This window comes from Artemia franciscana, chromosome 13 (genome assembly GCF_032884065.1).
Source record: "Artemia franciscana chromosome 13, ASM3288406v1, whole genome shotgun sequence".
Taxonomy (NCBI): Eukaryota; Metazoa; Arthropoda; class Branchiopoda; order Anostraca; family Artemiidae; genus Artemia; species Artemia franciscana.
Genome location: NC_088875.1, coordinates 24,288,950 through 24,305,481, shown reverse-complemented (window position 1 = coordinate 24,305,481; position 16,532 = coordinate 24,288,950). Strand labels below are relative to the sequence as shown.

The 16,532-nt window shown below is 34.3% G+C and overlaps 2 protein-coding genes across 4 annotated transcripts in view; one reads left to right on the top strand and one right to left on the bottom strand.

Moving 5' to 3' along the window:
- The window catches only part of LOC136034695 (isoleucine--tRNA ligase, cytoplasmic-like), an 82,865-nt gene extending 81,402 nt beyond the window's left edge, over positions 1–1,463 (bottom strand). Inside the window, exon 1 of one of the 3 annotated variants that reach the window (XM_065716026.1) lies at positions 1,374–1,463. The gene's annotated coding sequence lies outside the window, so the exon portion shown is untranslated. The other 2 variants (XM_065716027.1, XM_065716029.1) reach the window with 2 other exon arrangements.
- A 5,909-nt stretch (positions 1,464–7,372) lies between these two features.
- Positions 7,373–16,532, top strand: part of LOC136034694 (lysosomal-associated transmembrane protein 4A-like) — a 40,109-nt gene continuing 30,949 nt past the window's right edge. Inside the window, exon 1 of the mRNA XM_065716025.1 lies at positions 7,373–7,558. The gene's annotated coding sequence lies outside the window, so the exon portion shown is untranslated. The remainder of the gene's footprint in view (positions 7,559–16,532) is intronic.

Below are 16,532 nucleotides of genomic sequence, written 5' to 3'. Positions count from 1 at the left end.
CATCCTGGTCAAATTTGGATCTGCAACAAAATAGGAGCACCCACAGTTGTGCAGGCCCCAAAGGTGATTGCTAAAAAGGGAGCAAAAGAGTTGGTAGGCTATAGACTGCATCAGCAAAAAGAGGGAGAAATGCCATTATACTATATTTTGAACATGTAACTGGTTAGTTGGTTCTACCAGTGTTTGCTTTACTAAAAATCAAAGCTCCAGAGAGTATGTATCAATATAGACTGGCAGGATATATTGGAAAAGTTCATTAGGCTACTAGGGATGGATGATCTCAGACACTTACTTTCTAACATAGGCTATAGCTCTAATATAGACCTGCCTATGATGCATAGTTGTTGAGGTTCCCTTTAAATTTGCAGGTATTTCTTTGTTTGCAAGTTCATCTAAGCAGCCTATTATGCCCCCCTGCTCCTGCAAAGAAAATCCTGGATCTACTATTTTCTCTCTGAAAATCTAATCTAAAATAACAAAGTTCCAAGACATTAAAATTTCTTGAGACAAAAAGCCTGAGTCATAGCCAGGATAACAGTGGGCACAGGCTGATAGATCTCAGCAAAGAATGTCTAAACAGGTTTTTTAAAGCAGCCCAAACAAAAGCAAGTCTCTGGCTGAGATTGTGCATAGATCAGGTGGCCAAGATTAAATTTATTTTGTTCAAGCATCAGGCATGTTACAATCCAATGAAAAATTCTGTCTAACATTAGGTCTGTGTCCAACTACCAATTGCTATATCCTATCAATGAATCACATTTCCTTTTCACCAATTTTATTAGTTCTAGGACCAGTTTTCAGCAACTAATGCTTCATTTTTTGTACATATCCTATGACTATATGAAACTATCAGAGAGGGCTTGCAATGAATTGTCAAAAACACAAACAAAATCATAAGAATTAGCCTAACATAAATTAGCAATCTGAAAATGCATCTCTTTTGTCCTAGCAATTCTTATTCTGAAGAGCGATTATTCTAAGCCTCTCCTATTGAAATATATAGGCCTAGCCCAAATTAGCCTAGTTTATATATTTCTAATGTATTTTCCTGTTTCTTGATTTTACTGACATTGTTTTGGTTTATAAAAATTGAGTTGAAACAAAAGACCAATATATGGGAAAATACTTGGGGGGTATATAATTCGGATACAGCTAGCCTATTTAAACATTAGGGTGGTTGGGGGTAAAGGAGAGAACCACTGTTAAGAATGATTTTGCCTTTGCCTACAATTATCCTGCACATTGGGAAGGAAGCATTGTTCTCTTAATTGAGATTCTATTCTGGTAAGGTTTTACCAAGCTGCTATCTCTGTGCTTTCTTATTTCTTGGGGTCAGAAGATTTCGTAGATGACTAGTCTAGTTTGTATCATACCTTAACTTATCTGCCTGTGATAGCGCCACGTTTACAAGCTCACAAGCATTGCCAACTCTTTGACATGAACTGTTTGATTTTTCCGACTAAATTGTACCACAGGGGCACAGACAAAATGTATATCATACAGACGTCCAACTAAAATAATTAAATGTTACCAATCAATTTGGTACTTCTGCTCGTCTATCCTCAGTTTCTCAGGCTTTTAGCATGCATGAGTGTCATCGTACATAGCATAAAGGCACTCGGATACGTACCACATCCTTTTTAACCTTGAAAGATAAGACACGTAAACGTCTGTATCACAGGAGCTTATTTTGTACCATTAGGAAGGTAATTTAATGTTTAACAGCTTGCATTGCTTTAGAAGGATCGCCGGTAGCTATATGAAATTGATTTCTCTGAGAACTGATAAGGAGTTCTAATAAAAGGGTATAAAAAATAATCACCTGACAGTAATGACTCCCAAAATATATCACACGACACCTTCTCTTATAAGCTAAAATACGAATTTCTGCAATAATTCCTTGCTCCTTCTTTGGCAGGCAACTTAAAAAATAAACTACCTCGTTAATCGTCAATGTGGCATATACAAATGTAAAATTCAGACTTTTTGCCCGCGAGAAAATGTTGAAATTTGTATAAGTTTCTTTTCTATACCTACTGTCCCTTTAATAGCCCATGTTATAAAGTTGCGTTTTACTCCTAAATACATGCTCCTTACAGGCTATAATATTGAATATGTGGCTTGTTGGAATTCTGAATATGTATATGCATACCGAAACAGATTCAATGCTTGATTAACATAAATAAGAAGGACATGATTCAATAATTAACTGATATCAATTCAATTCACTATGTCATAGGCGATAATAGGGAAGAGGGGCTGATCGCCCTCTAGAAATAAAAAAATAAATAATCTTCGCAAAAAAAAGGTATGTTAAGTATTTTTATTATTAAGAAAAAAGAAAAACAAAATCTTCCCTTTTAGGTTTTGAAAAATGCTTTATTTCGTATCTTTATGTATAAATAAAGCTGAAAAAAATCCTTGGCACTATTCCTTAAATTATTGCGCTTTGGCACCCCCTAACAGTTGCAAAAGAATTGCTTATTTCATAAGAATTCTAGGCCAAATTACCAATATGTTAAATAATTTGTTTACTTAATGTCTAGTTTTCAATTGATCATTCTATTGTCGATTGCCCTTCAACTTACTTATTCCGTAAAAGGGCGACTAATTAATTAAACATTATCCAAAACAATACAAAAATTTTGATCAATCCAGTTTCAGAACGTTTCAGAACAGTAATGATGTAATACGAGGATTGTTTTTTACGTAATGTCCGTTTTAACATATGTACACAACAAAAGATTATTTCAAAAAAATAAATTTATTTTCAGAAAGTACATACTTTACTTTATTTTTTTCGCATAGTTTCCAAGTTTGTTCATACAATTATCATACCTCTCGGCTAATTTTAAGCAACCTCTTTATAAAAACATGTCGCCTGCTTCAATAACCAAGAATTAACTGCCGTTTTTTGTCGTCGTTATTATTGTAACGGTTGCTACTTTGGTAGAGAAACAATTGGTAATCACTCGGCACAAAATCAGGACTGTTGGATGGGGGGTCTAAAACCTCCCAGCCAGAACTGTCCAACAAATTATTGGTCTGACCTGCAGTGTGAGATTTTGCATTGTCATAAGGAAGGACAATTCCCTTTTATCAGCATTTAGTTTTTTGTTTTTTTGTAAATCGCTCTGCGGAGCTTTTTGAGGGTTTGTCAGTATGCTTTAGGATTGATAGTGAATTATTGTTGCATCCGTTGCCTCCATTGGGCGTATTATACAAAGCCTATGTTTTGTCTCCAGTTTAACTGGTTGCCACCTAAATGGCAACCGTTGCAATGATGACGATGGCACAAAACGGCAGGGAACCCTTGGCTTTCAGAGCAGGCGGCAAGTTCTTCTGAAGAGGTTACTTTAAATAAGTAGAGAGATATGATTAGTGTTTGAAAACGCTTGGCAACTGTGCCGACAAATAAAGAAAAGTTTGTACTTTCTGAAAATAAACTTGATTTTGGAAATAATCTGTCGTTGTTTACTTATGTTCAAACGGGCCCTATTTAAAAAACAGTCGCCGTGTATGTTAACCCTTGTATGAAAGCTATTTTTTGATACATGGGTTTTCTTCTGCTAATGTCCACAGAAAAAGCAGTACAGTCTAGAGTTTATTATAATAATTTAAAATTGTTTATTAGGTTTTTTATTAATACTGGCTTGGCCGTACCAAGTTGGTGCTATCTCGAAAGAAAAAAATTCCCCCTTGAAAAATTCCCCGAGGAACATTCATCCATTTAAATTTTTTCTCTATAAGAACTCCCCTCCATAGAACATCACCTCACTTAAAATCCCCCCAACTGAAATCCCCCCTCATAACTATGAAACTGATGAATTTAAGAGTATCTAGAATACTCTCTCCTGAGGAAAACCCCTCGTATACGGAACCCTCTTCCCCCTCCCCGTGAAAAACTCTCCTGGAATATCTCCCTAGAAAATTCCCCCTTGGAAAAAAAAGAGAGCTCGACAGCTTCTCAAAGTTTCTTGGCAATCGGATGAACAGCAATAGTGTAGTAATGTATCAAGGACATACAGACTGACACATTCGATTTTATATATTTAGATTACTAGCTTATCCCTCATACATTGTTGCAATCTCAAATGAAAGGAAATTCAAGGGGAATCACCCCAAAAAAATCCCCATAAAATTTATCCCTGCCAAAATTTTCCTTAACCACCCTCCATCCCCCCAATATACCCCTGTCTATTAATAATGATCATATTTTCGGATTTAAAAGTATTTAAAAAATCCCAAAATAAAATTCCACTACCTACAATTCTACCCCAAAAAGTCTTTTCTGTCAAAAATCCCTCATTTGCGGACTTCCTGCCTTCTGAAACCCTCCCCCTTGTAAAATTAATACCAAAAAAATTCCTCCTCACAGTTCCACCCCACGGAAAGTTTACCCTGGAATTTTCCGTGAGTAAAATAAAGATTGGATTTTTAAATTTAAAAAGTGTTTGAAAAATTAGGCTAGGATGTAAACTTACCCGTAGGGCGTTGTTGGATAATTAAATAAAAAAAACAAATTTTTTTAACTGAAAGTAAGGAGCGACATTAAAACTTAAAACGCACAGAAATTACTTCGTATATGAAAGAGGCTGCTTCCTCGTCAACGCCCCGCTCTTTACGCTAAAGTTTGACTCTTTCTCTCAATTCTTCTTTTTAAAACAGTAAAAAACTTTAGCGTAAAGAGCGGGGCGTTGATGAGGAAGCAGCCTCTTTCATATACGAAATAATTTCTGTGCGTTTTAAGTTTTAATGTCGCTCCTTACTTTCAGTTAAAAAAACTTGTTTTTTTATTTAATTTCTGAACGTTTTTGAATCAATGCATGTTTTGATTTTGGCTCTCGGCAGAGGAATAATCAAAACGAAATTTGCATATTTTTTTTTTTTTTGGCTAAATGGCTTTCTCATAATTTTGATCGAATGATTTTGAGAAAAAAAGAGCGGGGGACGAAGCTTAGTTGCCCCCCGATTTTTTGGTTAATTAAAAAGGCAACTAGAACTTTAATTTTTTACGAATCTTTTTGTTGGTAAAAGATTTACGTAACTTATAAATTAGCTTACGTAAAGAACTTTTGTATTCTCATGTTTTTATTACATATATGAGGGGATTCGCCCCATCGTCAGTACCTCGCTCTTTACACTAAAGCTTAAATTTTATCCCAATTCATTAAGAATGACCCCCTGAATCACAAAAGCCGTAGAATAAGTAGTTGAAATTACTGAAAATACTTTAGCGTAAAGAGCGAGGTATTAGAAGGAGGTGAGCCCCTCATATGGGTAATAATTTCTGTTTGTTTTAAGTTTTATTACTGTTCCTTACTTCGAGCTGAACAAGCTTTTTCACTTTTAGTTTTTAATTGTTTTTTTTTAAATAATGCTAGTAAATCCTGCTCTCCCTTCATGGAAATTTTCTTCTCCCATTACAAATTCTCGAAGGAAAGTTCCCCCAGCATATCCCCCTCTTCTCAACCCCTCCCCCAAACCAAAGAAATCCTCCTGAAAACACCTGTATACTTCCCAATAACCATTACTATATGTAAGCACAGGTCAAAGTTTGTAACTTGTTGCCCCTCCCACGGGGACTGTGGGGGAGTAAGTCGTCCTCAAAGACATAGTTATAAGGTTTTTCGACTACGTTGAATAAAATGGCTATCTCAGAATTTTGATCTGTTGACTTTGGGAAAATAATTAGCGTGGGAGGGGGGCTAGGTGCCCTCCAATTTTTTGGTCACTTAAAAAGGGCACTAGAACTTTTCATTTCCATTAGAATGAGCCCTCTTGCAACATTCTAAGAAAACTGGGTCGACACGATCACCCCTGGGAAAAAGAAAAAAAAAACAACAAAAAAACAAATAAACACGCATCCGTGATCTGCCTTCTGGCAAAAAATGCAAAATTCCACATTTTTGTAGATAGGAGCTCGAAACTTCTACAGTAGGGTTCTCTGATACGCTGAATCTAATGGTGTGATTTTTGTTAAGACTCTATGACTTCTAGGGGTGTTTCCCCCTATTTTCTAAAATAACGCAAATTTTCTCAGGCTCGTAACTTTTGATGGGTAAGACTAAACTTGATGAAACTTATATATTTAAAACCAGCATTAAAATACGATTTTTTTTTATGTAGCTATTGGTATCAAAATTCCATTTTTTTGATTTTTGGTTACTATTATAGAGCCGGGTCGCTCCTTACTACAGTTCGTTACCACGAACTGTTTGATTAATACACATAAAATGATAATAATATGAACGAATGAAACTTCAAGCACTTGGGTTTAAGGACCTATAATTTCAGTTAGCGCAAGAAGTAGTTGAAATATTATAATTCTTGTGGAGGATTTTCTACCTAAAACCTTCACAAAAGTATGCTTAACAACTTTTTCAGGCTTTTTGGTGATCTGATGAGCAATGCCCTAATACATACAAGGCACAACATGGTTATACACTCGATTTTATATATATCTGACGTTTGAGATTCTTCATTGTTAGAAACCAAATTCATTATTTATTCCTTTGCATTACTATATTATGCTGGTAAATATGAATAATGAGAGAAAATCTAGTCTAAAGGGCTTAAAAACTTCGCTATTTATAATGCCAAGGCCCGAGTGGTATATATACGGATAGCAAAGTATTTTTCTTTCGTAAAATCTAAAACACCGTCAAATGCAACATATTGTTTTTTTTGACGTAAAGTTTATTTTTAAAATATCAGTCGTGTGTAGATTTTATACACTTGTCTTTTGGGCTTTTGTTTTTTCACCCTTGAATGAGCATTTCTTTCTTCTTTGCTTTTCGACCAGTCTGATCGAGATGGTTGCATTTTTTTTTGCATGGTAAGATGAAAGGACATTTCAGACGAGAAGTATGCCCAATAATTACCTTTTGAGCCTAGATTAATTTGCTAGAGCCTTCAATCTCCGACTGAATAATTCACCTTTTAATTTACTGGGCATATTTATGAATGTTACAAGTGTTCGTCCTAGATAATTTTTTCTTGGCGGTCAATTTTCATTTTATAAACTAAAATTTCTGCAAAATGCATACAGGACACACGCTTTTGATTACATATGACTTGACTTATTTGACTTCAGTCCCATTCGGCCTTGATGGTCGTCTCGAGGCCTCTTTTCTCACAAGCCAATGTATTTGTCGCCAATACTGCTCTCTGTTCTGTGCCTTCCTTAGGAGACCAGGGAGGTTGCAGTCGGAAAAGTTCTGCTTCCAGCGCTTCTAAGGGTGACCGCGAGGGCGATAACCGTGGATGCGACCTTCTAAGGCAATTGTTGGTAGTTGGTAGTTGCACATGCGCTGGACTTGGCCAAGCCACCTAAATTGTTGGACACGGACCATATTCAGTATGGTAGTGGTATGCTGTAGTCTTTTGAGTCTGATTTGTTACGGAATTTCTCTATCAATGTGAGATTTTGTTTTGACGGCGGAAAAAACTTTAATGTTTACTGCGCTACCTCAACTTTTCAAAATTTCTACATAATTTTCACGATCTGTATAAGAAGAAGTCAAAGAATTCCTAAAAGTTGAGAAAGTCCTTTGAGGTAGGTAGAATGATTTGTTTTCCTGTGAAATTTAAAGTTGCGAAGCAAGTTGACTGGTACTAAAGATTAAAGACTTTATACCTATTCATACTCATATTGTTTGTGGTTTCTTAGGGTACAATTGTACACACACTGGCTTAATCCTGTTGTCAGTAGGCCCATACCTTATTGCAATTGATGTTGTTGTTGTTGTTGATTCCAACGTTTTTGGAGCATGAATCAGCTCCGTCACGTACGTATCAATCTTGTCCAGACAATGTGTATGAATTTTTAAGAAATGATGACTACTTTCAGATTAGTGAATCACTTAGAATCGTTATTTGCAGATTCTTTATTGGTGGCAAACCATTTTTTCCACTAGTATAGCCATCTACGTCAGACCACCCTAATTAATTCTATAGTATTTACAGCCGTAAATTACAATTTACATTAAATTTTGTGGGAAACACATTAAACTTATACAATATATTGTATACATTAATAAACATTTGACTCGATACAGCATGACCCAAGACTGTTAAAGCACATCAAATAAACTTGAAGTTCTAATAAAACAACCCAGTGCAGAAACAGACACCCTACAAGCCCATGGAGGGGTGGATGAATGACCCACCACCGCACGGAAAGTAAAGGGACCAAAGAGCTTTAGAACTTTTTAATATTTCACGCTGGATATAATACTTTTTACATGACATTATAACATGGCAGACATCTTCATATACATTACATACAATGCAATTTGGGGAGTCAACCAAATTCCATTTAAAGAGAACAGAATTCACTTTAGCATGGCCAGATCTGATTCGAAATATTGTTGTGGCAATTTTCCTCTCACTGTGAATTAGGTCCAATGGAGGAGGCTTAAAATCATATAGATCCAAGATTGTATTAGTGGACTTTCTTGTGAAATCAGCTTTCTCATCAATTGTGGATTTGGCCTCATAACCCTGAATATATTCACTCAGGGACAAGTTTACATCCAACAATTCACCATTTCTGCAAGCCCATTTTGCCATTTTGTCAGCTGACTCGTTCCCAGGAATACCTGCATGTGCTGGGACCCATGTAAGTTGTAGATCATAACCATGTATTAGAAGGTCATCAACTATTTTTTCAATTTCTGCAGCAGTTTCTTTGGCATCATTTCGTTTCATAGCTAAGTAATTTAACACAGATAGAGAATCAAAACAGATCAAAAAGCTACCAACTATACCATTTGACTTAATATAAAGAAGTGCTTGATAAATAGCAATCATTTCTGCAGAAAAAACAGTAAGCTTGTCAGGTAGCTTAAATCCACAAGAAGTACCAGTTTACAGGACTACAAAAGTGCAGCCTACACCCATTTCCGACTTAGATCCGTCAGTATATATGTGAGTAAAGTCAGTCCATTGCAGAGTCAGCCTATACCACTCTAATTTTAAAATTATTGTTCCTGAATCATTAATTCTATTATCTAGAGCTAAATTAATTACATTACCTATTCCGTTGAAGCGTGAGGAAAGGTCATCTATATTTGGGGTTGGAACTAGGCCTGGAAGGCCAGCATTACTCATCAGACAAGAATATTTATAAACTGTAGGGGAAAACCTTGGTCTAAACTGGAGATCTTGATTCCATGTAGCAATGCATTCTTTATAAACAATATGATTTGTTGATCCCATTTTTTTTTAGAAAGTAACGGGCTTGAAGATTATTTCTTCTCCTCTGAAGTGATGTGACGCCAAGCTCACAGTAGAGGGCTGGGATGGGGGTGGTTTTTAAGCAGCCTAGAGCTCGTCAGAGAACTTGATTAAAAGCTGAATCAAGTTTCTGGAGGTTGTGCTTAGTTGCTTCCCTATAGAACATGCTACCATAGTCCAGTTTGCTGGTGATTGTTGCTCCAATTAGTTTTGAAACACAAGAATATGGGGCTCCTCTTTTAGAGAGGCAGATTGCATTGAGAAAGTTTGCCCTACTCCTCAGGTTACCAACAAGATAGTCAATGTGGTTAGTCCATAGCAACTTTGAATCCAGTAAGACTCCTAGATAGCAAAATTTCTCTGCATGTTGGATGTCCACTCCTGCTAAAGACACAATGGGGGGTTGAACATTTGCTCGATTTTTCCTTGAGAAAAGAACACTTACTGACTTCTCTGTTGATATTGCAATTGATTTCATCACTGTCAGTTTTTCTCTTTTGAAGAGAATAATTTCGTTGGCTCTCAGTGACAAAAATCAAGTGCAATTAGTTGCCGTGAGTTATAGCATAATGAGCACAAGATTGACTTAGCCAGTCTGACCTAATTTTATTGAGTAGCCTACCAAGTGAATAACTTGTATCAAAGGTGTATTCACCAACCTAATTCAAAGGGTAAATTTTCTGAGAAACTCACAAATTAAATATGGAATTTCTCTATCAAAGTGAGATTTTGTTTTGACAGTGGAAAAAATTTAATGTTTACTGCTCTACCTCAACTTTTAAAAATTTCTACAAAATTTTCACAATCTGTATAAGAAAAAGTCAAAAAATTCCTAAAAGTTGAGAAAGTCGGGTAAAATTCTAGTTAATTGACTTCTTGCTATCTCAGAAAGGGTTTAGGTTAGGAAAATGAGACTTTCAGGGATGAATCTATAGACTAAAGTACGTCCTGGGAAGGTATTTTGAAGCAACTACCTCCACTCCTTCTCCCTCTAGAGGGCCCTGACCTTTGATGACCTTTAAAAATATGTGTCTTATAAAAGTGAAATCTTGCAAATTATATCTTCTGCTTAATTGAAGTAAAACAAAATTGTTTTCAGCTTCATAACTTTGCTCAATTCCATTTTATAAGGTTTTAAAGATATGCAAATACATTTCCTAAATTTTGAAAAAAAAACATTAATATGGCTCAAAATTCTATTCAAATAACAGGAATTGCATTTTCAGAACTAACAGCAGAGAAAAAGCAACTAATAAGTGAAATTTAAGGTCAAATGTTGTTTTGTCAAAATTTCAATAGGTATAGACCTGTCATGTATACAAATTTCAGGGCCCTCAAGAGGGAGAAGGAGTGGGGGTGGGTACTTTAAAATACCTTCCCGGGACATACTTTAGCCTGTAGGTCCATCCATGAGAATTTCATTTTCCTAACCTAAACCCTTTCAAAGATAGCAAGAAGTCAATTAACTATAATTTTACTGAAAGTCTTTTAAGGTAGCTAGAAAGATTTGTTTTCCTGTTAAATTTAAAGTTGCAAAGCAAGTTGACTGGTACTAAAGATTAAAGACTTTATACCTATTCATACTCATATTATTTGTGGTTTCTCAGGGTGCAATTGTACACACAATGGCTTAATCCTGTTGTCAGTAGGCCTATACCTTATTGCAATTGATTTCATCACTGTCAGTTTTTCTCTTTTGAAGAGAATAGTTTTTGTTGGCTCTCAGTGACAAAAATCAAGTACAATTGGTTGCCATGAGTTATAGCATAATGAGCACAAGATTGGCTTAGGCCAGTCTGACCTAATTTTTATTGAGTAGCCTACCAAGTGAATAACTTGTATCAAAGGTGTATTCACCAGCCTAATTCAAAGGGTAGATTTTCTGAGTAACTCACTAATGAAATAGCCTAGACATCTATGAATAGACTAACTTGTGTCAAAGGTAGCCTAGGCTATATTTACCAGTCTAATTCAAAGGGTAGATTTTCTGAGTAACTCACTAATGAAATAGCCTAGACATCTATGAATAGACTAACTTGTGTCAAAGGTAGCCTAGGCTATATTTACCAGTCTAATTCAAAGGGTAAATCTTCTGAGAAATTCACAAATAAAATAGGCTAGCTAAGAAATAGACACAGTTGCTTTTAGGATCAGTTTTTTTTTTATCATAGATTTAAATATAGCCTAGGCTAATATTATTTCTAATGTTGGAACTAAACTTCAACCTTCCCTCCCCCTAATCTGTGTCCCCTGGGTAAATTTTTCAGAGTCATATAATTGACTTATCAATAAAGTGAACATACCACTTAATACCTTTTTTATGTTCTTTACAAATAAAATAATCACTTCTACTGCAAATTCAAATTTAACATTTTTTAACCTAAACTAAACTTATTTTAAGTAATTTTAGCACTGAGTATGAATTAAAGTATGGTAAAATTCTAGTTAATTGACTTCTTGCTATCTCAGAAAGGGTTTAGGTTAGGAAAATGAAACTTTCAGGGATGAATCTACAGACTAAAGTATGTCCCAGGAAGGTATTTTGAAGCAACTACCTCCACTCCTTCTCCCTCTAGAGGGCCCTGTCCTTTGATGACCTTTAAAAATATGTGTTATAAAAGTGAAACCTTGCAAAATAGATCTTCTGCTTGAATGAAGTACATCAAAATTGTTTTTGGCTTCACAGCTTTGCTCAATCCCAATTTCTAAAGTTTTAAAGATATGCAAATACATTTCCTAAATTAAAAAAAAACCATTAATATGGCTCAAAATTCTACTCAAATAACAGGAATTGCATTTTCAGAACTAAAGGCAGAGAAAAGGCAACTAGTAACTGAAAATTAAGGTAAAAAGATGTTTTGTCAAAATTTTAATAGGTATAGACCTGTCATGTAGGCAAATTTCAGGGCCCTCTAGAGGTAGAAGGGATGGAGGTGGGTACTTTAATTTACCTTCCCAGGACACACTTTAGCCTATAGACCCATCCCTAAAAGTTTCATTTTCCTAACCTAAATCCTGTCCAAGATAGCAAGAAGTCAATTAACTAGAATTTTACATAAAGTATGAGTTATTGCTCATATTTGAGAAAATAATACTACATTTTCTCAGTGCCATCTTTTCTTGGTCATTAAAGAAAAAAATGCTTTGTTTTCTCAGTGCTAAAATTATTTATGATAAGGTTAGGTTAGGTTGAAAAGTGCTTAAATTTGACTTCGCAGTAGAAGCAATTATTACATTTGTAAAGAGAGGATGTTGACCTGAATCAAAAGATATTATGGGCATCCAGATGGTTTTAAAGACACAGCTGTAATATCTTAGCAACAGCTAACAAAATTAAGTTGCAACTTTTAAGGCATGCTGAGGAAATGTTTGATGGATCTTTGTCTATGTTAGGGTTGTACCACAATAAGAGGTCAGGATGTCTTCAATTCTATAGAAGCCCAAAGATTATACAGATTTTCAATCCATTTATTCAAGTTATTTTCTATAGACCCATCCATCCAAAGCTCCATAGTAAAATTATTACCAAAACTTCATCCAAAATATAAATTCAAGGTTGTCTGAAAAGTTTCTGACCTCATCTTGAATATGGCAGAATTTATTAATAAAAATTAAGGAATATAGTTGTGCATCTTAAAATAGTTCCACATCAAAGTTTCAGTCATTTTATTTGACAGTTGTTTGAATCTTTGCCAGTGTTTGTGTGAAAATAAAAAAAAATGAGAATTGAGCTGTCATAAAATATTTGTTTTTGGAAGGAAATGCACCTAGGCAAATCAGAGATGAGTCAGACTCCATGTATTGGGACTCTTCATTGTCACTTAGCACAGTGAAATTTTGGGCAACTGAATTTAAACATGGCAATAAAGAGCTTAGGAGATAATCAATGTTTAGGACATCCAACAACTATAACTACTGACAATAACATTGCTACTAAATGACCACCAATGGTAGTAACCAAAGGGTATTAAATGACCACCAAATTACAGTAAGAGAGGTAGCAGAAGCAATGAAAATGTCTAAAGAATGTATTTGTCACATATTTAATCAAGATCTTGGCATTAGAAAGCTGTCATGCATTTGGTGCTCTGTTTGCATATGTCAAATCAAAATGAGTATTTGCAATGCTCTGTTGGCACAGTTTAGCTGCAATAAATCCAAATTTAGGCGCCAATAATTACTGTAGATGAAACTTGGATACACCATTGTATACCTGAAAAAAGAGAGTCAAAATAGTGAACTGCAAAGTGGAAACTGGTTCCAAAAAAGGAAAATCTGTTGTTTTGTTGTTTTTTTTTTGCTGGAAAAGTGATGGCAACTTCTTTGGGATAGTCTTGGAGTTATCTTAACTGATTTTCTTTGTAAAGAGAAAACCATTGCAGGAGCATGCTACACATTATTAATTGCCAAGCTGAATATAGAAATTGCAGATTAGTGGCCACATTTGTAGAAAAAGAAAATTCTGTTTCACCAAGACAGTGCCCCATCTCACACCTCAAAAGTTGTCATGGAAAAAACCCATGAATTTTGATTTGAACTGCTTGACTATCCACCTTACTTGCCAGATCTAGCCCTTGAGCAACTTTTTCTGTTCTCTGAACTTAAAAATGTACTTAAAGAACAAAGATTTTTGTTAGATGAGGAGGTAATCACCTTCCTGAACAATTATTTTGCAGAGGAGAATGTGAAATACTGTGTTGAAGTATATATAGAGATGGGAGTATTGCTTGGAGAAGTGTATAGTCACAAGGAGACTATGTTGAAAAATAATTTTTTTTTTTTTTAAGATAAACATTCTTGTGTCTATTTTAAGACAACCCTTGTAGCAAGCCAAAGTTTTATTCTTAACAAGAAATGCCAAAAAAGGTCTTTATAAATATTCTTATTATTATCCAATAAATAAAAACCATGCCAATTAAAAATGAACAGAAATTAATAATTTTCTATAAAAGAGGTTTTTCAAAGACAAGTGAAGAGCTGCATTAAACTTAAAACAAGTGGTAAAAAAAGCCAAATAATAATTCAAATATAAAAAGAACATAAATCACTATCAATGAATAAGCTATACCACAAAAGAACAGAAATTACAATAAATAATCAGGCTAAACATAAAGCAAATAGAAACTATTGCAAACAGGAGTATGACATCCCTGTGTCTTGTAAAGACCAGAACATCATTTGCAATTAACTAAAAACAAAATACTTTTTGAATATTTTCTCTTTTATAGCATTAATAAATACAAAATTGCCAAGATTTTTAGGAATGAATATCAATATGTGATTAACTTTTGTTCTGTCTTTCCTCAAATTTTTTTTTCAGTAATCCAGTTTAATATGATATTATTTCCTTATTTGTTTGTTGATGTTATGACAAATAAAAACTTGGCTTAAGATAAGGATATTTTTCAGTTAAGTGGAAATGATGTTCTGGTCTTTGCAAGGCATAGAGGCATTATCCCTGCTCCTGTTTGTGGTGGTTTCTGTTTGTTTCAGTTTAACTTGATTATTCATTGCAATTTCTGTTAGTTTTGGGTTTCCTTATTTATTGATAGTGATTTATATTTTTTATGCTTGAAATACTATTTAACTTTATTTCTCCTTCTCTTAGGTTCAATGAAGCTCTTGACTTTTCTTTGAAAGTTTTTTTTTGTAGAGTGAACTTTTTAAAATTAATATCTAAAATAACACAAATTCTTTTAATGAATTGGAACTGAATAGTGCTCTTTAAAAAGGGGAAATTCTACTGTTATAAGTTAAAAAGTGAGAAAATACAAATTTCTATGGCAGCTGTTGTGCTTTTTTGTCAACATTGTCATGATTATAGAATATATGCAAAGGAGGTGGGTGTACAAGACCTTAAAATTTTTCTTTGTGGGTCAAGTAAATGGATAGAATATGTACATTTTCCAGTGCTAGTTTTTCTTTGCTATTAAGCTGGGCTTCCAGCCTGATTGTCATTACATATGGCATTATTGTAGTATTCTATCCATACACCATTAAAATTTTCTTGCTGCAGACTCCCCATTTTTTGGGGTTTCTTAAAAAGGCCACTTGAACTTTTCACTTTATTTACGAGCATTTTTATTAGTAATGAACATACATAACTTACAAATTATCTTATGCAACTAACCTCTATATTTGTATATTTATATTACATATATGGGGGAGGGGGTTCGTCCCCTTGTCAATATCTTGCTCTTTACACTAAAGTTTGAATCTTTTTCCCATTCTTTAAGAATGACCCCTGAACCACAAAAGCTGTTTAATTAGAATGGATGGAAAATACTCTTTTGAAATTACTAAAAACTCTTTAGCATAAAGAGCAAGCTATTGAGGAGTGGACAAAGCCCTTCATATACATAATGATTTCTGTTTGTTTCAAGTTCTAATGTTGCTCCTTATTTTCAATCGAAAAAAAACTTGTTGTTTTTTAAATTTAATTTAAGAACATTTCTGAATTAATGAAGATTTGATTTTGGCTCACTTTACATGAATAATTAAAACAAAATCTACATACTAATTTTACTGTTTTTGGCTAAAAGACTTTTTCAAAGTTTTGATTCAATGATTTTGAGAAAAAAGGGGCAGGGGAGGGGGCCTAGTTACCCTCCAATTTTTTGTTTACTTGAAAAGGCCACTAACTTCTAAGTTTATTTACAAATGTTTTTATTAGTATTTAATATACATAACTTATAAATTAACTTATGTAACAAACTTCCATGTTCAAATATTTTTATTATGTATATGAGGGGTTCAGCCTCTCATCAATACCTTGCTCTTTACACTAAAGTTTGAATTTCTTTAAGAATGAACCCTGAACCACAAAGGCCATTTAATTAGAATAAATAGCTCTTTTGAAATTACAAAAAATACTTTAGCATAAAGAGTAAGGTATTGAGGAGAGGACAAACCCCCTCATATATGTAATAATTTCTGTTGTTTTTCTTTTTTAAGTTTTAATGTTGCTCATTACTTTTAGTTGAAAAAAACTTGTTTTTTTTATTTAACCCCTGACCCCCCCCTCCTCACCACCGCCAGAAAAAATACCCCTGAAAATGTCATTATACTTTGTCAATAAGCAATAAAATACATAGACAATGGGCAAAGATTGTAATTTGCAGCCCTTCCCCCAGGGACTGTGGAGGATTAAGTCATCTTCAAAGACATATTTATTTGGTTTTATACTATGCTCAACAAAATTGCAATCTAAAATTTTGATCCAGTGACTCTGGGAAAAAACTGAGTGTGGGATTGGACCTAGTTGCCTTTCAATTTTTTGGTCACTTAAAAAG